The sequence below is a fragment of the Cupressus sempervirens genome, chromosome 1 (genome assembly GCF_028749045.1).
Source record: "Cupressus sempervirens isolate cs-2001-9-10 chromosome 1, ASM2874904v1, whole genome shotgun sequence".
Taxonomy (NCBI): Eukaryota; Viridiplantae; Streptophyta; class Pinopsida; order Cupressales; family Cupressaceae; genus Cupressus; species Cupressus sempervirens.
In genome coordinates this window covers 573,212,239-573,226,579 of record NC_143118.1, presented here as the reverse complement: position 1 = coordinate 573,226,579, position 14,341 = coordinate 573,212,239, and the positions used below count along the sequence as shown (strand labels likewise).

At 33.9% G+C, this 14,341-nt stretch overlaps 1 pseudogene; it reads right to left on the bottom strand.

Moving 5' to 3' along the window:
* Positions 1-5,026: 5,026 nt before the first annotated feature.
* On the bottom strand, positions 5,027-8,890 carry LOC149578717 (AP-1 complex subunit mu-2-like; annotated as a pseudogene).
* Positions 8,891-14,341: the final 5,451 nt, after the last annotated feature.

The window sequence follows — 14,341 nt, the reverse complement described above, 5'->3', positions numbered from 1 at the left end:
ATTACATTACTTCTCTAGTTCATATTCTTATTATTTGGATGTGATGCAATACATTACATATATATCAATCCAATTACACAATTACAAAATCATCCACAACAAAAGTTTACACAAATATTACAAAGTCAGCCAAAGTATAGAAACTTAGGCTTTGAAGACTAACTTAGTGAGGTTCTGATACTCGACATCCATTGTCAATGCTTGGCATCGTCATGGATTTGATAGATATAGAAGCTTAGTCCATACTGATAACTTCCAAGTACTCTTGAACTCAATCCTCACTAGTGACTTGATGAATACTGTGAAACTCAACATATAAATTGAATCATTTGATTCAGATTGTATAGCTTGGTAAACATTGTCACTGTGAGCTTGGTATAAACTAGGTCTCTTGGTTAACACTGAGCAGCTCAATCAACACTAGACTCACATTACATCAATTATGAACTCGGTAAGCAATGTACAACTCAGTTTGCACTGGTAAACTAAGAACACATTGAGATGCTCGATTTACACTATTGATCATCACCTCCATAATAACTACTCGGTACAAACTAAAATCTATCCAAAGGACTCGGTAGCAACTATAGAACTCAGTAACAACTAAAATACTTGGTTAACACTATTAACTATACAATATGCTCGGTATGAACTCACAATCTAAATAAGTGTATGTCTCTAATAACAAACATGACTAGAATGTCAACAATCTCCCCCTTTGGCATTAGTGACAAAAATACTTATTAGTCAAAACTAAATTATCCATCACCTTATGTCTCTAACTTAGTATACTTTTTTTAAGATTTTTCAAAATTGGTTTTGTAAAGGATACATTTCTGTACATTGTAATGTTCCTCCATAGTATAATATATAGTATACTATACATACTATATACATTTTCTTATATTCTTTTTACAGTCTTCTCCCCCTATCTTTTTCAATCTTTCTCCCCCATTTTTTTTGCAACCTTTTTACATATTTCTCCCCCTTTTTGACATTAATGCCAAAGATTTATACTAGATGTATTTACATAGTAATGCCAAAATGAGACAAGAAGTTTGAATGTACCTTTAGTATGAGTGCCAAAGTGTTGTCCCAATTCTGTTGCAAGACCCTGCATGTGTGCAATGCAACCTACACTTCTACTGATAGTTCAATTATGTGGTCTACAATAGAGAAATTATTGTCATGGATGAGGGTTTTTGAATATACAATATGCTTCTATAGTGCATCCATGTTAGGGATAATCATATTCTAGATATCTATCAATGTAGATCTAATTCTTGCCTCTTCTTTGAGTAGTTCTTCATGCATATTTGTAAAAAATTCGATTCTATTGAAGTGAGTAGAGCTAGAACTTAGGTCAAGCTGCAACTGCTATGCACTTGCCTTTAGATCTTCATCAATTTTTAATAATTTGTCTTTTATTTATTTTATGAAAATTGATGTGTCACATAACTTACTAAAAGGTAATAATATATTAATACAAGAAGTTTCTAGAGAGCCCAAAATATTAGATAACTCTACTTGGGGAATGGCAATATTTTGAGCAATAAGTTCTAGAACTTTATTCTCAAACTTTTTCTTAGCTCTCTACAATAATTTTTCCTATTCAAAACTTCATTGTATTTCTGAACTACTTCTACCAATTGATACAAATTGGTTGAGAAGTATCAACCTCTATGCCTATAGCCTTTGCTGGAATGTTCTTGGCAACCTCAATGATCTTGAACTCCTTATTCCTTTCTTCTCTTAGCCTTTACTACTTGGATTTTTTTTGAAGATGTTCACCAAAGGTTTGCATTTTATCTAGAGTTAGATTTGAGATGTCCCATTTTGGAATGACAATCTCCTCATCAAGATCTATATCCTCCTCATTTTCTTTACCTTTACCAAAAAAAATTGTGCTTGGTCAAGACTTGGTCTCAACTATCCTTGCACTTATTGCTTGTGTATTTAGAATAGAAATAATACTTGAAATAGTCACTAATACATTTGGCATCAATTTGCGATGGCTATGTGTCACAATTATGATAGCTATGTGTCGCTACTGCGACAGTAATAGACATCACTATTTTTTGTCGCAAAATACAACATCTACCCTATTCTGTCACAATTACGATGCATAGCCATTGCAATCCAACTGATTTCTTGTGACACCAACCTTGGTGCAATTCATAGGGTATCTATCACAATACTGACACCTCCAAGGTTTTTGCGATGGTAGTTGGGGTGTCCACCTATAGCGACTCCAACAGCAACCCCATTGCAATAATTCCATTTTGTGTCGCAATTGCAACGACCATAGTTGAATTGCGAAGGAAGGGGGCATCGCCTTTATAGCAACCTTGTTGCAATTCATCATTTTTGTGTCACAATTGTGACAAGATGTGATGGAACATGGCGTCACCACTACCACTCTCCCGTCACAATTGTGACGGCGACAAAGTAAAACATAAAAAAAATTTTGTTGGCTTCCAGCTATGTCAAACAAAATCAGACCTCTTAAACCCTGCGTAACTTCATTTGGTCACATCTTATATTTGAGCAAGATGGTGTCTTATTGGTGCTCCCTCGATTATTTCATGAGATATTATTATCAGGCCATCCAATCAACTATAGGAAAAAGATGATTCTTGAACAATCGAATTAGCAATATGGTAGATCTACATTGCATTTGGACACTTGGTTTGAGGTTCATCTCATCAATTCCCATTCATCACAGGATCTTTATTTGATTAGACCTTAATAGAAAACATTGAGATTTCTTGAGCCCCAAGGCAAAATCATCCAGGCTTCAATCTCCACATATCATAAAGACTGTATATAGAGTTGAGCATCTCGTAGTTGGAAGCTTCACTTGCATCAGCTCTCGGATGGTGTGAGAATGCTCAACTCTATATACAAGCTTTATGATATGTGGAGATTGAAGCCTACACGATTTGGACTTGGGGCTCGGGAAATCTCAATGTTTTCTATCAAGGTGTAATTAGATAAATATCCTGTGATGAATGGGAATCGATGAGATGAACCTCAAACCAAGTGTCCAAATGCAATGCAGATCGACCATATTCCTAATTCGATTGTTCAAGAATCATCTTTGTCTATAGCCGATTGGATGGCCTGATAATAATATATCATGAAATAATGGAAGGAGCACCAATAAGACACCATCCTGCTCAAATATAAGATGTGACCAAATGAAGTTACGTTGGGTTTAAGAGGTTTGATTTTGTTTGATGTTGGAGGTAGTTGAGAATGACGTAGCTGGAAACTTCACCTCCCTTGTCTCCTCCCTTTGCCTCACTCCTTCTTAGGCCTTAATATGTCATACTTATGTTGCTTAAATCATTGAGTATTAACAATTTTGCTAAAATTGATTCCTTACATTTCTCTTTTCAAAAGCTTTCTTATAAGGATAAACTATGATAGAAACAATCTCTTGAACATGCACACACTTTTTTGGCTATGGTGGACTAGGAATGTGCAATATATATTTTGTGCACTAAAATATCATGGAGTGAAACCAATTATACAAATACAAATATAGAAATAGTGAAACCATGGAAGCAAAAGCCAGTAAAATTGGGAAGGTTTAATGAAAACAAATATTATGAAGAAAGATTGCAATGATGTGGCATTAGATTGAATACATCGATCTATGTAATTGGATCATAAATATCTTTGGATATTAATGCCAGTAAAGAAACATCATAATTTTTTGAGATGTGCGTATTGATCTCATCATTTTTTATTTAATTAACGTTACTTGAATGATTTGAACAAAAACTTACATAGAATAATAAAGCTACTTTGATTTTTAATCCATGTCACTCAGGTAGAAGAAAAATAGAACAACTTTCTTTTTTAATAATATGTATATCATACTTGAAATGCACCCATAAAGCCCCATCTCAGTTGATTTGTTGTCAATCTTGGGATGACAACAGAAATTACTGGCATAGTAGGCCTGTACTTAGCAATCAACCTGGGGCAAATAAAACATAAATATCATGCTGAGAATCAGAATTCGTAGATGTGTTATCTGTATATCAGAAAATCAAATTCACATTGGCATGGCAACAGATAAATCTAGAATTGACGAAATTGCCTGCATTATGAGCTAATGCTTATGATAACCAAACCCCAATAGTGGCAAAAATGAAACCAAATTGTAACTTATCACCAATTTCCCAAATTCGATAGTTTCAAATGTCCAAGGAATATATAATGTAGAATAAGAAAATAATTACTTTGCAATTCGTCTGAATGTTGTAAATACTGCTATGATAGAAGCTTTCACTTTGATTGCTGCACTTACCTAAAATTATCATACAAATACTTCTACTAAATTTATATCAGTTTCCACATATCAAATGAATAGTAAATTACAACCAACAATAAAATTCATCTGTAAACAAAACCTGAGTCATGGCAAAAGGAATTAAAATAATTTTATGTACTTACTACAAAGGTTGCAATGCATTCCAACTGAGACATCGGTTCACTTTGACATTTGAGAGTCTTCTTAAAATAAACAACCTAATTGTACACTTTCTCTACCTACATGAAATAATTAGAATATGTTATCTTTTAAGCAGTTTTTCAGATCATAATATGATATCACAATACATATATTTAGAGAAGGGGGAGAGAAGGTTATTGGTTGACCTCAATTTTGATGATCAGTGGCTGAAACAATCGACTGTAACTAATCTCTATATCCTCCCACCTAGTGCTGAAGCAAAGTTCATTCCAAAGACTTTTTTTTCCCTTAGAGAGTAAATTAGGTGAGATCGAGAAACTACAGTTGAAAGCAATCAGAATATATAAAAGAAAGAATGGTGAACACATCAAAACCAAATTTGTGATGGGTTTTTAACAAGACACAACTATTAGGCGGATAGTCAAGCAACATCCTTCTGCTTGATCCTTCATTTAGAAACTGAAAACAACTTAATAAGCCATCAGAATGATCAAATACCACATTCTCTCTTATTTACAACATTTCTCAGTTATCACTAGTCTAGATCATTCTTAGTTCATATTCACCTACCATTGTAATGTACCTCACCCATGGCAATGCTTGATATCCACTCTTTTCAATGATTTTTAGATACCTGACCCGTAGTAAAGAATTGCAACAAAATAAAGTTGTTATAAAGTAGCAACCTAAATCTAAATGAACAAAATGTAAATTCTCAACCATTTATTCAATGCATCAATTTACTTGTGGAGCTAAATATTTAAAAAGCATAATGATTTTCATTGAGGCCAATATAAATATAAGCAATGAACTTGTTCTCATCAGAAATATAGAAGTGAACACATAAAAGGGTCCAACACTGTGATGAATTTTATGGAGTTAGTCCAAAACAACCTGAAATGACTCAAATTTCAGATAAGTTATAAATCATGGTAATGAGCTAATGATACTTGCAAAAGCAATAATCTACATTTGTAAACTAAAGTTAAGAAATGGCCCAAATTCTTGATACAATAAAATATGGTATCTCAAATTTGACACGAATAGGCGCTCGCTTTTCTGGGGTTGCTTCTTTAGCAGTTATGCTAGAAAGGCTAAATTCAGCCCTCAATATGTATTCATGAATCAAAACCCACATAATAAGTCAATCAATAAACTAAAACATCAGGGTCCAGAACCATGGTACTATTAACCATCTTTGAACAAGAAAACCAATGAAAGCTGCAAGATACCTTTCCACCAAGAAATGATTTTATTTTCCAAAGCAAAGCATCCCTCTCTGGGGAGTATGCAGAAGTACCCATTGATGTGCATACATGAGGTGTAGATGCATCAGCTGGTATTGGCAATTCAATTTCAACATTTGTTGCCGTACTGCAAAGTTAAAGAAAACCATGAGACAAATTAGCAAATACATAGAAATATTAGTCATACTTAAACCATTCCCTGAAGCTAACATGTTAGAAAGATCTATCTAAATAGTAGATAAATTAGATCTAGAATAGGCATACATAAGCTAGAGAGATAATTTGAAACCTACGATCTTTGTATTGGCTGTGTGCTCTCACCAAATATTCTACCCGGCTTCTTGAATGATTTTCTAATTGAGCTTCAACCCATATCAATGGCTTTACCTACAAAGTAATAAAAACATATGATATGAAACCTACTTTAGAAGGATATCCTTCATAACAAAACTTCAAAGATTTGACAACAACTGCATTCTCTTGAATATATGAACAAACCTGTGTGCTAAGTCTATAGTTCATAAGATCAAAAGTCCCATCATGAGGTATGAAGGATATAGTTCTATCATTTTCAAAATGAGCAAGACGAATGCACCTGATAGAAGAAATAGAAATTAACATATGCCTTTTCAAGGGAAAAAAAAGACCAAGTACAACATCAAAGGAATTTGCAAGCACTTTAATATAAGATAAAATTGATAGTTTAAGGAATTAAATAAGAAAATGAGCTTGATTGCATACTGATGAAACTTGATGTCATCCAAATCAATTGCTTTACCCTTTGACGCTTTGCCTTGAGCTTCTAGTAGCACCCTATCATTGAGTCCAAGTTTGCATTCTGGCATTCTGCTAAATAAAAGTGAATCAAAATACACTTCTCATTAACAGCTAGCTATGTAACATTTCAGCAGTCCTGCTAAAAGTACATTATAAATAAATAAAAATTAGAAACAACCACATTTTGCACAAAACAAGCTAAATTAACCATGAAACACAATCAATAATTCAATGCCAAATATTAAATCAAAAGTTATAAAGGTTTAATACTTATGGCATATGTATAAAACAAAGAAATCATTAGTGGTCAAACTACTTCCAACACTCAATAATTATATAAAACATCTAAAGATATATACGTATTAGTATTTTATTCTTTTTTTGTAAATTTTCATACTGTTTTATTTCCAAGATCGACTGTGGGGATCCAACTTCAGCCTTGATATGGCAAGGGCATAGGTGTCCTAACCAAATTATTCTAGATACATCTATTATAGATCTGAGGAAGGCCTACAAACTATACAAATTGGACCTGGTCTGCGTATGGGACCTAGTGCAACATAATCTAAACTTCAACATTTGGTCATTATAATTTGACTTTTAATCTGTCACTCTAAACTCTCCAAGAAATTGGACTCTGTTCAATCATCCACCACAGTTCATTATTCTTCTATATTTGTTTTATTCTTGCTAAAACATGTAATTTGTTGAAATGCAAGTATCCAACAATGAAGTTGGTTGTCTCGTGACAAAATTTTATTTATTTATTAAATCTTAACAATGAATATGAACATAATATTTTTACTTATAAAAGTTGGACAATTTGTAGATTCTTTGTCTGATGGTAATTCATAATTCTACCACGTAAAAATAAACACAAGATGTTTATTATCTAAACTCATGCACCAATCCTGTTCTCATAATATATGTCTATTCTACCACGTAAAAACTCTCACACAATCTTCACCAGAAATTAAAATTCAATACTCATGGATTGTGGAAATCTGTTTGCTTTGATATGTCTATTTGTTTAGCTGTGTATAAGCATACATGGGCCTTTCAGCTTAGAAAATGGGGTTTTTCCTATTTCAAGGCGTTCCACAAGTAGGGTACATATTTAAGAAAATAGGTGTGCAGTAACATTATAATGTTCTCCATGAACCTAGCTGGACTTTACAGTGTTTCAACTTAGCAAAGATTATGGGAAATGGTTCCATGTTTCCTCTCTATAGTCTATTAGTTTTATTTCTAAAAGAACTCAATAATAAAATTATGCATGGGGTAAGAAAAAACTACCTCAAGTACGCTCTCATCTTCAGCGCTCCAACCACATCAGATCACACTATTTGCCCATTGCTACTCACAAAAATATTTACACTTTCTACTACATCCAAAAAGACCTTTAATAACAAATTAAAAGCACAAAATTAGTTAAATATCAATTTCCATATTCAAGCAAAGCACAAAGTTAAATCTAGATTAGCCTTCAACCTCATTTTTTTTGTATTGTATTCCTTCACTTCGCCAAGAAATTGCATTTGTAATAGCCATTGGAGGTCGTTGAGTGACTTCCATCCTGTAATCATCCATTTTGATGAATTGACTAAGAATCTTTGCCTCTGTATATTGAGGGTACCCGAAATCCATTATTTCATCTAGTAGTTCATACTGCACAATGGGAAATAAAAGTGGTGAAATGATATACACATATTTTAAATTTTAAGTTCGTGATAAAATATTCTCAAATAGTTCATTACAAGGAATTCTGAACCCTTGACCCTCTGTGGCTCAGATTAAAAATAGATGTGTACACTCACAACAACGACAAAATTGTCTCTCAAAGACTCTTCTTCTAGCTCTTCAAAATAGTGCTTGAATACCTGCAGAAATAACACACATGACAATCCAAAACTGAACCTAAAGTTGACATGTGAATCAATTATTGCAACACACTAATCATAGCAAAAAAAAAAAAGAGGAACATTAACAACTCTTGATTACTGTAATAACACCTAAATATGCATGCAATAGCTACAAATAAAATAATTATATGCATACACTAGAATCCTTGGCTCTACAAGTTTAGTAAGTTCCCTAAATGTAGTTTTCCATTTAATAATTGAAAATAGAGCCTCAGACAAGAAATAAATTGTGAATGAGAAGTGTAGATTATTGAACTTACATCCACAACTTGATCTAAAAATAATAGTAAGCTAGTTGCATCAGAGTTCTGTCTTGATGCTGCCATAAGGTAGATATTGTTATGCTGAATGAACATGTAAGTCACCCCATTGTCATAGAGTACTAGATTTTGTAACGTGGGATCACCCTGTCCATGTAATTCCATCAAAAAACTTTTCAAAACACATGTTGAAACCATCCTCACACATGGCCAATTCAGACTTATAAGAGACAAGATATAAGAGAGGGCGGTACATTTTAATGAATATATTCATACGAGACAATTTAATTTATGTGACATTGGCCACCTAATAGTCTTTAACTTTTAAGTAATTTTCATACCTCTATGTAAATATTTCATATTTGAGAAGCTTCTTTGTACAACATTGCAATTTTTAACTTCATGATGCACATAACATAGATGAATCAACAGAAACTATAGTTTCTAGTGTTCTTTCCATAGTTTTAAAAGAGTTCTTATCGATAGATCCATGTAAGAATTTTATTCCTCTAAAAATGGTTTTATTACCAGTTTTAAAGAAAGTGGACACAAACTAACTAAAGAATCTTCAAATCGAGGGCTGGAAGTTACATTGATGCAAAGCCTTCTAATATCCCCTTAAGGAACCCTATTCAACTCGAGGATTCAACAACATCTTGGAATCCACTCAAGGATCAATAAGAAGTCCCTAAATTAGTAGATCTCTTCCACACACCATACCCATGAATTCACTTCCTACCTCATTACCACAATCTGTTATTGTATCAATTTCCTTCTAGGTCACCTAGTGTACCTAGCACCTCCATCATACCAAAATCCAACTCCAGCATCTCTCACTGACCCTAACACCTTAGATCATCTTATCATGGCCTATCTACCATGCTTCAACTCTTCACGAGCTTCCAACAACCCATCTTTCACCATTTCCTACTTTAGCCCTTCTAGGCCTGTCTAGTAGCCCTGCCCTGTAGCAAATTGCACTTTTATCTCTAACTCCCCAAACAACCTAGTGACTTAGTCACCTTTTCAAATAACCTTTATGGTTTTATTCAAACCTTGCAAATATTAGTTTCTCAACCTGTGATTGTTTCACCTTTCTATTACTATCACTACAACAATTAGGCCTAATTAGCCCTTGCCTAACAAAGCAACTATGATTTGCACACACACCCAACTCTCCAAACCTTGAAAAAATCTTAAGACATCTAATAAATGATAGGATTCCACAATTTGTTTGACCCTCCCTACATTTATAGCCACCTTTTCATCAAACCCTCCCTTTAAGGGTTTCTAGCCTAGGGCTTCCTAGAAAAGACCCTAAATCAACTCATAAAACCTTTCTATTGGCTCAAACACCTTTAAACATACTCCCTAAAATGTTTTCAACACACATTTATCCATTCCAACCTCCATTTTCTCATATTCACCATGTGGTAACTTGCAAATGCACCTTCACTGTTTGGTACAATAGTCACCCTATTGTTCTTTTCTTTGTTCATTGTCACCTGCATCCTCCTGCATTAAAATCATAAAACCAAAATATTCATAAACTTAAGTGCCTCTCCCACAAGTTATAGTCCATTTACAAAAAGTGGGAGAGGCTTGCCTCCATTAATGACTACAAAACTGTGACAATCAGTCACGTTCTCTATGACATCAGAGATTTCAAAGATAGTTTTTTTTTAAAAATAACTTACAAAGTCCTTGCCAAGAGTTAAAAAATCATGACAATATTTTCAAGGAGCAACAACAATAAATCTTGAATATAAAGAACTTTATTGGATTACCAAGTCGAATCTTGCAATTAGGAAACTGTCACCGTGACAGTGAATAGTATATTTCTTTGATTTATTTATTTTCTTGTTACATACACCTCTCTTCAAATTTTGCCCTTGTGTCTTATAAAGAAATTTCTTTTCTAAATATTTTCCCATCTAACTAACTCATAAAACTAAACTAAAGCCCCCTTGGATGCCAACTGCTCTTCTAACTGTCTTATGATAGCAAATAGACAGTTTTTATAACTTTTATCATCATTACCTTTGGTTATCTTTTGTGACCTTTTCTCGGCTAAAGACTTATGAAAAATATAATGTCATTCCTAAATGACTCTAAAAGACCTTTTAAAACACTCTTCACACACCTATAACCTTAACTAACCCCATTCAAGCCTAAGTTGGCTTATGTTGCCAATGTTGGCAATTTTACAAGATCTTGCACTTTGAGTGCATTTTACATCATTTAGGGGCTTTAATAGCCTATTACATCATGTAAACACTACCATCTACCCATAAATATTCCTAGGACACCCTAGGACTTCAAATGACCCCTTACATCATATTGACTCCCTATTTGTGCCAATTTGCCTATTCTTGGCAATACCTTACATTGATAAGTAGGAGATGATTTCCACAGCTAGTCAAATTGTGATGTGAATATCAGGATTTAACTGTGTGATTTTTGAGTCAAACTCGATGACCCATGTTTCATGGGTCATCGAGTTTGACTCAAAAATCACACAGTTAAATCCTGATATTCACATCACAATACCTTACATTTTGTCAACTTTGTGAAATTTATTACATTTAATGGCTTCAATGGCCATTAATGGCTTTAATGGCTTTAATGGATTCAATGGCCATGATTCATCATCAAATAATTCAATAGGTCTCCATTAGGCATTGATTGTGCTTGTACCTTCATTATCTCCTACATAGCTCCTGGTGTACCCTGTAGGTTCATTTTTTCTTGGGTGCCCCTGCACCATACATGGATTCAAATGAAGGATTGGTAAAATATGGACAGGAAATTGAAAATTATTAACAATGATACCTCCTTTACTACTTAGTAATATAAAAAGTGAGGTTCACCACTAAGTATGTTGGTTAAGTGGTGGTGGTGATGGTGTAAGGGCCAACAAGGTTCAAACAACCACTAGGCCATCGTCATTGTAGGCTTGTGCCAATTTGCTCTCGGGGTTGAGCCTTAACTTTGTTAATTGTGGATGAGGTCCCCCATTTGTGGCCTCACCAATCCATAGCTCCAGGTCAAAAGCATTTTTATTGGGGTCGGAGTGTGTGTTGTGTTGTGTTAGCATCACTAATATGATCAAATTCTAATTCCCTTTGCTTAAAATAACCTCTTCCAAGCAGCGGCATATTCAGATAACATAGTCCCAAGACAGTGCTGATCAAGGGTTTCCCTAGTTAATTATGATAATTGTATCATTGGTGATACCATAGTCCCAAGACAGTGCTGAGATCCAAGGATGCAATTAAAAAGCCACAAGTTTAGAACTTCATGATAGTTCAAAGCATGAAGCCTTAGATGCATAGGACAATAGTCTAAACATAGGACAAAATAGAGAAATATTTAGTATCTTATTGAGCTTCACTTTATTTAGAGAATAGTTTAATATTCTCTACTAAACAGGGCCAACCACGTGAAGGTGGAAGCTCATTTGGCCCCACCCCCCTCCCCCTAACATCACTCTACATTCCCTGTTAACATCTAACATTCATTCATTCTTTCAACCATTAATAAAATGTAACATTCAATCAATATCACATGATAACATTCATTAACACATTAGATTCGTAAACATGTAACATTCATCAATATTTTGCATTAACACATAATTCATGAACATTCATTAGCACATAATTAAATTCATTGAGACATAGAATTCAGTCATTATCAATTAAGGTATGTAGATGACAATCATTTCTTTTTTTTCTTTCTATTTCTTTTTTCTATGTAAGCTCTAAGAGGAGCATCAGTGTCATCATCAATTCCCCCCTCATCAGTTGTTCTTTTCTCTGTTCTTGATGATTTTAAATTCCTATGCTATTGCAAAGGGGGGTCCTTTGCAATAACAAATAAAAGAGTTAAATTAAAATTAATTTATTATAATTGTTACAAGTATTTAATTATTTTAAATAACATAATTGTGGCACTCTTTACCTGATCTAACCACATCATTTTGTTTGGACTCAGCATCAACATGCTCATGAACATCGACCCCTCGATCCTCTACAACTACTATACAAAATGTTACGTTAATCCAAACACCAATTGCAATTACATATTAAAAATTTAATAACAAATGTATACCTCCACCACTGGGATGCACATCATGTGAACCTTTAGCATTCATAGATTGTGTAGAAGGATTGTCAGGCTACATTCCAACATCCTACACATTGTTATCATTGCTTGCTTAAAATAGATATACTCACTTTATATTGGAACTTAACATCAAATAGACTAATTGGTAAAGTATTCAATTTGAAATAAATTTCATTTAGCTTATTTACCTGTGGCTCAGATGCATCATTATTAGAACCTTCCACACCGATTTCAGCTCATAGCCGTTCAACCACGGTTCTATAGCCTTGTTGGAAGCCAATTCTCTTATTCTCTTCTATGAGGAATCTCTTGAACTTTGAGCCCTACATTTTTGCGTGGTATGGTGAATTTTACTTGCATTTTTTCATCAACCAATGGAGGGTAGTTAAAATATCAAAAGGAAATACAAAAGTTGCAAAAGTTGAGGATCAGGAGCATAGACAAGCTAGTCTATCCTAGCATTTCCCATCACAATATATAAAAAATTTGATACAATTTTTTATTTACTAATAATTACAACTCGTTCTTGAAGTTTCAAAAAACCACCAGAGCCAAGCTTGTGTGTCCCGTGCTTTTCTAGTCTTGCTTTTGTTGCCTTTGATGTGTTAGGCAATCTATGAAAAGTTTGAAATATGTTAGATAATATAAATATAGAGGTTAATTAGTACATAATTACATTCTCAATAGTATCACATACCTTGGTGTACTCTCCACTAGTGTAATTGCATTTTTCTTGTCATCTTTATACTTTCCATCCAAAATCAGAGCCTGCCACTTAGCCTCAAGAACATAGGGCGAACGCTTGTACCTAGGGTTATCCTGTAAATTTTTTCTGTACTGGTCCCTAATATACTTCAAACATAAACCAACTTTTTCAAGGAGCTTTTTTCTCTCAAATGCACGAGGTCCAAAGAGTTGGGTCATGCTCTCTATAAGATCATCCTTCGACTTTTTGTCTTGGTTATTCCACCTTTTAAGTAAAAAAAAACATGTTAGACTCATAAATGAAGTGAAGCTACCTTTAATATAGTTCAAGAAATGGATGAAAAGGAAAACTATTCTAGCAATGATATGAAATCAAAATAGTGGTTTGGGGTTTTAGTTAGGATATGATGTTCCACCAGGTATGCACAGTGGGCCCGAATATTCGCAAACACTCATCACCAAGTTTTTTCCAAAAAACATCATTCCCTACAAAACAATCATGGGATCATTAGTCGATGAAGAGTGATCAAAAACTAAATTACTATTATATCACTATAGAATAATAACTTTAAAGTACCTGGAACTTTGGCTACTTTTAATGGAATGCCTTCATGTCACTGACGATCAATATGGCATCCTTCACCATTCCCGTACTAGGAACATAGGAACATCTAGGAAATGATATTGCAGCTCCTATTGCAAAAAGTTTCATAAGTTTCATAAGTCTTTGTCATGAAGTATAAACACATAACACTTAAACACATAACAAAAGAGAGAAAAAGAGGGATTTGTGTACCAGTAGATGTGCAACAGTTG